We start from the raw sequence: 7,825 nt of genomic DNA, 5'->3' as shown, positions 1-7,825 counted from the left end.
ACTGCTGCAGCAAAAACTACAGCTGTTTTGACATAAGGAAGATGGCCTTCCGTGCCTGACTTTTTGACATTATGAGGAAAGTCAGTCAAGTCAATCTTGTCATGTCAATCTCGCAAAGGCCCTGCAAGCGTTCTTAGCATTAGACCTGTCGGAATCTGTAGGGTGTTTGTTCTTAGTAAGGGAACAACCTACTTAGCCTTCCAGAACCCCACAACAAATATGCTCCCAACAATAAATCATCAAAGTTCGGGCAAAGTCGTGCGTATTTTGCGCGCTCTAATTAACAGATTAAACCACTGCTTATGCTGCTGGCCTGCTGAATTTATTGTGGGAGGTTTTGTTCTAAACTGGGCTAATAATTGCAGGCGATTTGTCATTAAGACACCTTTAATGTCAAAACTTTCACAATATCGTGTGGAAGGCTAGGAACTGTCAGCAAACCACCCAGCCAGGGTCTCGTACTGGACTAGGAGCTGGCAAACCCAGGCATACTGCGCATCCAGTTCAGCATGCAGGCTTCAGTGCGTGTGCGTGTGCTCGTTCGTCAATAGAACCGTACGCGGCATTATTTTATATCCCTTCTAGATCTCACTGGTACACGTACTGCGCATAATCCGATGAAGCTTTGCAAATAACGCATTTACTTTGCTATAAATGGTGAGAAAGGTTTTGCGAGTAACGCATTATTACTGAACCGGATTAGTCGTAGGCCTGATCAGCCTTTCTCAGCAACACAGCAACACTCTGCTTCACAATGTTCAGGCACGCGCACCTATGTTCAGAACGCACAGAAAACTGCTGCGACATGAAAACGCTAAGGCTGCATTGAAATTAAGCACGTTCTAAGACCATTTAGTATTCGCGCACAGGCAGCAAAAGCATGTCTAAGTTGGATTTATATTCACTTGATTGCTTATTAAGTTTGGCAAACCGGTGTCCACCTTAATTAAATTGAGTGCACTACCAAAGAAGGGGAATGAGGTTAACGAGTCAACCTAATGCAACCATTTCAAAGTCGCATGCTGCACATAGATTCAGAATCGTTTGAATGTGAAATGCTGTTGTCTTTCTCCACTAATTGGAGGAGCTTTCAGGACCCGGGGAATAGCAAGAATAAAGAACAGGATGGACAACGCAACGCCAGTGGGCGATCCCCTCACCGGCAATAAAGACTGCTCCGCGTCCACCGTGCCAACCATGCCATCTGGATGTGACGCGTGCCGTAACGTTGCCGTGCCGCAGCATTGGAATACGGTATGTGCCGGTAATGTTGTGATATACCACTATGAAGGTTATGGTATGAATATGGCGGTCTTGTGGCTGTGCCACTTTGTGAGTTGCTGAGTTCTGCGTCGTCACATGCCTCGGTGTGGCACTATGCTGGTTGGTATGGCGGGAGCGATCGTCACAGGGCGGGAAAAGTTGGGGTCTGAGGTTCCGCACGCTTTAAAAGGCTCCCGAAAATGTCGCTACGCCTATAAAATATACCCTGTATTTGAACCCCAGAACTGTGCCCCAGCTCAAAGGGGCTATGTGCGGCCGTGGTTCCTGTCTCTCACTGTGCCGCTATGTGACCTGGTGTGATGCGTCCCGCGAGGCAGGCCTGGTGTGTCACGTGCTCCGATGTGCCACGACGTGGACCGCTGTCCTGTCCCGCCCTTTGCTCCCTGCTGCGCCACTGTAGGAGCCCGTGAGATGGAGCATGTCTGGTGCTAACATGCTATGATTTTGTTAATCGGAGTATTCAAAGCCCATCATTTTGTCATACCGAAAACTGAGGCATACTGATTTGCCTTGGAGAGCAGTCACGGGTGACTATGTGGAAAATTTGTTGGGAAGCGCTGGAAATTTCATCTCCCACACAATCTTAAAAGAAGGCAAGAAAAAAATTATGCACAAAATACGATAAAAACATTTGACGTGCGAGCACATATATGCATACATTAAGCAAAAGTATAGCGGCACAAAATTTAAAATCCTTCCAAAATTGTGGCACTGGGCGTTCGCTACTCTCATTGCAAACACGCCCTAAAACATTTCAGTTGTTCCTCAACAATACCTGAAAAGGCCGTTTCAGCGGACGTCATCCTCATATTGACGACCTTGGTACTGTGACTAAACCTGCCTGGGATATAGAATCAATGTATCCAAGATATGAAACCTTTGCACGTTGCATCAGTTGACGTTCCATACGTGCCCTTTTCACTGCAAGGACGGCTTCCAAACTAGTTATAATCTTAGAATCATAGCATCGACCTGTTCAGTGTCTGGAACACAGGTGCTGTGAGGCATCCGGCTCTACTTATTCCATGAATTTAGTATGCAAAGCACACGCTTTATTCAGTGGCAATATCGGGATGAAGATGACTTGCTTTTTTCATCTGCGGTTGTAATCGGTCAATTTGTGGTCAATCTTTCACGCGAATTGGTTTTTCGATTGGCGGGGTGGTTCCGAGCTTCCCCAAATCTGACGCACCAGCATGGACTGGCGTGATATTCTCCGCGTACTGTCCCCAGGCTGCAACTAATGGCATGCTGCACACTGTATGCTACTGGATCGACAGTGTGCTTTTCCTCCTCCACTCCCTTCTTACTACGTCTGGTCGGTGTGGTGTGAGAGGGTCCGTCGCCAACCCACCACCAGTCCTCCGTTCAGTCCTGGGTCACGTTGGGCTGTTGTGGTGTTAAGGGGTCAGCCCGGCCGTCTGGTTCCGTCTGGGCTGGTGTGGGTGAGGTCAGATGCCACCCCAGTCTGCGTCCCCGTCTGGCTCACTTCTGGGCTTGTTGGGTGTTAGGGTCCGTCGCCCCTGCCCGCCGTCCGTCTGGCTCACTTCTTTGGCTTTTGTGGTGTGAGGGGTCCGCCGCCCCAGTCTGCCATCCCTCTGGCTTCGCGTCTGGATGTGTGGTGTGAGGGACCGCGACTCGTAATGACTCACGTTCGCCGACCTGATCGATCGCCAGGATCCCGCCTATGATCTGTGGGCATCGTCACTCCGAAATGGACGCCGTAAACTGTGCAACTTCACGCTCTAACCGAGTCGTCGCAGCGCTTTTAAAATCGGCGCCACGCGCCATCAGACGCCGCTCCCAGCCCCGGCGCCGCTTGGACTGGCGGCGTGTCTGGCGCAGTGGCGGACAGGCGAGGCGCGTGCGTGACAGGACGGTCGCGCCGTGCCTCCGGCAGCGTGAGGTCCTGTCTGAGGGCAGTAGGCCCGTGCAGCAATGCTTCTCACTGAAAAGACCTCGATTCGTCGATTCGACTTCTGGCAAGCTGCCTAATGTTGGACACGCAATAGACAGGATTACTTTCCTGTGGTCTTTGATGCTAACGACTTTGATCTTCAATGGCATTAGCTGCCCTGTAAAAGGTAAGCGATTTGATCCGAGGCAACAGGTTCCAATGGCAATTCAGACATCTCAACCCAGACGGAAATACATCGTGGACATGCATTCAGCGTCACGAACCTGGGCCCCCGAACACGGTGGTCGGTACCCATGCATCCTGCTAAAAGGGTGGCTGAATATTTAAGCCGATGCTTTAAGAACTACGTATCACTTCAACTAGTATTTCGTGCTCCTAGAATGGTCATTGCGCGCCGACAGATATGTCCAAGCGTCTATGCTGGCATTTGTGTTCCTTCCGGTGCCATGCAACAATCATTCCACTACAATCTGGTCGCAGAGCTGCCTTTGGAAGGGTTATAGATGAACTGCTGCATTCGCTTCATCGCGATGTGTGATAGGTCCCGCTGGCTCTAAATAGCAAAACACAACAGCCGCCGCGCTGTCGGCCTTCGCAAGAGCGATTGTTCGTGCTTAGTGTTCATTCATGTATGTGTTTAACAAACGCCCGCTGTGTGCATTATGCATTCAGCGAGGACAGCAGCTCCTCGTCATTGGAGCGCACGCTGCTCGGTTGGCACACCGTCGTTGCGCTGGGCTCCGTGTGCTTTATGGATAGTTGCGTGGGGGCTTCCAGGCGAGGGAGGGCAAGACAGCCCTGCTTCAGTCACAAGGGAAGCGGCCCTACGTCATCGGCACCATGTGCACAGGGGACGGCAGCCATCGTCACCGAGATATGGCCAGGCAAAGTGTGGGAAGCGCGACGAAAAATATTCCCCTGATCCATACCTATCTATCTGCAGGCCTTGCGGCAACAAAAGTAGCGATGTGTCCTGAAGTCTTTATTGAGTATCTAAAATGGTCGCATTTACAGAGTCGTTCCGAAAATTTTTCGATGTCTGACAGTTTTCGTCAGACGGTCAGAGCAATCTCCTGCAGACCTACTACGGGTTGCAGGATCCTATTGAGCGAGGCCCGTGGCCGGAATGCTAACCTATGTACTACCATATGCACAGCTGGTCCAATAGGATACAGGAGGCGCGTCGTAACCGTGGTGTGTGGTCCCTCGCAGCTTCGCCGACGGGCCTGTGGCCACAGGGGTCACTCCACCGCACGGCCTGTGGGCCACAGGTGGCCTGTCCGCCGACGACTCGTGGGCCACAGGGGCCTGTCCGCCGACGGTCTAGGGGGCCACAAGAGCCTGGTCCACCGACGGTCTGTGGCCACAGGGGCCTGTCCACCAACGGTCTAGACGGCCTGTGGCCACAGGGGCCGCCCCAACCGATGGTCTTGCCACAGGGGACCGCTCACACCCGACGGTCTGTGGCACAGGACCGCTCCACCGACGGCCTGTGGCCAAGGGGCCGCTCCACCGATGGTTCTGTGGCCACAGGGACCGCACCACCGACAGTCCGTGGCCACAGGGGTCGCTCCACCGACTGTTTGTGGCTGCAAGGGTCTGTCAACAGACGGTCTGTGGCCACAGGAGCCTGTCCACCGACGGCCTGTGGCCACAGGGGCCTGTCCACAGACGGTCTGTAGCCACAGGAGCCTGTCCATACGACGGTCTTGGGCCGCAGGGGCCGCTCCGCCGACGGCCTGTGGCAATAGGGCCGCTTGTTTCGCCGGCGGTCTGTGGCCGCGGGGTTCGGGCCCGCCGCCTGGTCACGCATCCGGGCGGTGAATTGGACCTGCACGGCCCGGCCGCCGCCGGCACCACATACAGCCGGTGGCTGACACACATTTTGTGGCAGGTGGTTTCGAGCCGGCCCGCTTTGGCCGCAGGGCTTTCGCGGTCATTCCATGTTGATGATTTGCTTTGGAAACGGGGCATTGTATCGGCACACATGTGGCAAGATTTATGACACCTGAAATCGCAGCGTGGATTTAGGACGGATAAAGACCACTCAAATTAGCTGCAGTCTGTTCTCTGGCACTGCCGTGACAAATGTCCTCACAACGACAAACATTACGTCAGATTTATGGCATCAGAAAATTCAAGACAGATGCAAATCGGCCTACGTTTTTGTACGAACCCATTTCGGTTTCGACAGTGATTGAGTTCAGGTTAATTTACCGACTTCCATCATAAAACAAATGCAGTCGTCCCGCGCGACCGCTGGCCAGAGCTGGGCCAAGCCGGCCGGTGGTTCTCCTTCCGAAGCAGGGGTGAGGAGGCTGAAGGCGGCCAGTCTTGATCGATGGCGGCGCGTCTCAGTCGCCTGCAGCCGTGCACCCGAGCCGGCATTATGACTGACTCCGCGCTCGGAGTCGGCGGCCGAACGCTGGGCGCAGTACACCCGAGCCGGCTTTATTGACTGGCTCTGCGCTCGGAGTCGGCGACCGAATGCGGGCGCCAGTACGCCGAGCCGGCTTTATTGACTGGCCCTGCGCTCGGAGTCGGCGGCCAGAACGCTGGGCGCAGTACACCGAGCCGGCTTTATTGACTGGCGTGCGCTCGGAGTCGGCGGGCAGTGCCAGAGCTGGGCGCAGTTACACCGAGCCGGCTTTATTGACTGGCCGTGCGCTCGGGGTCGGCGCCCGAATGCTGGGCGCAGTACACCGAGCCGGCTTTATTGACTGGGCCGTGCGCTCGGAGTCGGCGGCAGAACGCTGGGCGCAGTACACCGAGCCGGCTTTATTGACTGGCCCTGCGCTCGGGGTCGGCGGCCCGAATGCTGGGCGCAGACACCGAGCCGGCTTTATTGACTGGCTCCGCGCTCGGAGTAGGTGACCGAACGCTGGGCGCAGTACACCGAGCCGGCTTTATTGACTGAGTCTGAGCCCGGAGTCGGCGTGCCGAGCGCTGGGCGCACACCGGTCGCCAGGAAATCACGTGGTTAGTGATTGAAATCGGCGGGTTAGGCACCGGACCAATTCTCAGGCAAAGGTGCATGCCTTGCCGACAGAATGAGTAAAATGCGGGCATGGAAAACACAAAAATACACTATTATTTATCACCGATGTACCTTTAATTAATACGCGCAGCGAAAACTAAACGTCGGGTGGAATTAATGGGTACATGCTGTGTTACTAAAATACGGACGTGCTCTGAAACATGTTATCAACCCGAAATAATATTCCAAATTTCGTTTATTTTATAGGTATGCCTCAATTTTAACACCCTTTTCCGTGAACAGTTCTACTGAAGGTATGCCTAAAACAACGTGCTGAAAATATTTATTATCCCAATTAGCGTAGCAAGCATACTTGGGCTGCGCGAAACAGTGCCACCATTTGGCAGCCCTCACGTACGTGGCTCTTTGCACGCACGATCGAAATAATTCATGTGTGGAGGCTACTAACTATGATATGGACAACTTGAAATCATGTTTAGGTTAGAAGGTGTAGGTGTTGAAGTTTACTCCTGCTGTTGCGACATTTTTGGCGTCATCTACATCTGGGTCATGAGGTGGTTGGTGGAACTGAAGGAGGTAAGACTACGAGGTGAAGGTTGAAGTAACTAACGGAGCCCACGCGCTCTCTCCGGTTGAGCGCGCATCCTCATCCGAAATCGGCTCTTGCACCGATTTCCTTCCCATCAAACCGGCCGGAATCTCATCAGTCCGTGCCGCCGACTCTATCCGCTGCGCAGTCAGCTGGTCATCGAGACGCCGCGGGCGTGCGGACCATTCATCGCTGCCACGGCCCGCTCGGCCGCCCGGGGCGCGGGCGGCGGACGGAGTCGGACACCGCGGGCCGCTCCGACCCGGGGCCCAGCAGCCGGCCAGCAGAGCGGAAATGGACGGGAGCGGCTCGGATACGGCCGGCCGAGCACGGGCCGCTACGAGCGAACACGCCCGGGACGGCCCGCCGCCCCGGCTCATGGCCCGCTTATGCAGCCGCGCCGCAACATAAACCGGCCACGTGCGCCGCAAACAAACTGGCAGAAGCGGGGAGCGACGGTGGACGGGTAACGGCGCAGACGGCGCATGGGTAACGTGCACCCGTCGGACGGGCAACGGTGCAACCCCGCGGCCGGGTAACGGCGCACGCGAGCCGACGGGTAACGGTGCACCCGTCGGACGGGTAGCGATGCACCCATCGGAGTGGGTAACGGCGGCGAGCGGGCCGACGGGTAGCGGTGCACCCATCGGACGGGTAACGGTGCAGCCGTCGGATGGGTAACGGTGCACCCGTCGGATGGGTAACGGCGGTGAGCGGCCCGACGGCGTAGCGGTGCAGCACCGTCGGACGGGTAACAGTGCGGCTGTCGGATGGGTAACGGTGCACCCGTCGGACGGGGTAACGGTGCAGCCGTCGGACGGGTAACGGGCTGCACCCGTCCGATGGGTAACGGTGCAGCCCGCGGAGGGCAACAACGCAGCCCGCAGACGGGTACACGGTGCAGCCCGCGGACGGGCAACGGCGCAGCCCACAGACACGACACGAACAACACGGAATTAGGCGTTGTACAAATTGGCTGCAGTCGGCCCATGCTTGAGCCGTCAGCCAAACGCAAATGTGGGCAGATGATTGACAC

Source organism: Pollicipes pollicipes, unplaced genomic scaffold, assembly GCF_011947565.3.
Source record: "Pollicipes pollicipes isolate AB1234 unplaced genomic scaffold, Ppol_2.1 Scaffold_2555;HRSCAF=2994_pilon_pilon_pilon, whole genome shotgun sequence".
NCBI classification, from domain to species: Eukaryota; Metazoa; Arthropoda; class Thecostraca; order Pollicipedomorpha; family Pollicipedidae; genus Pollicipes; species Pollicipes pollicipes.
Note: the sequence above shows the minus strand (reverse complement) of the source record.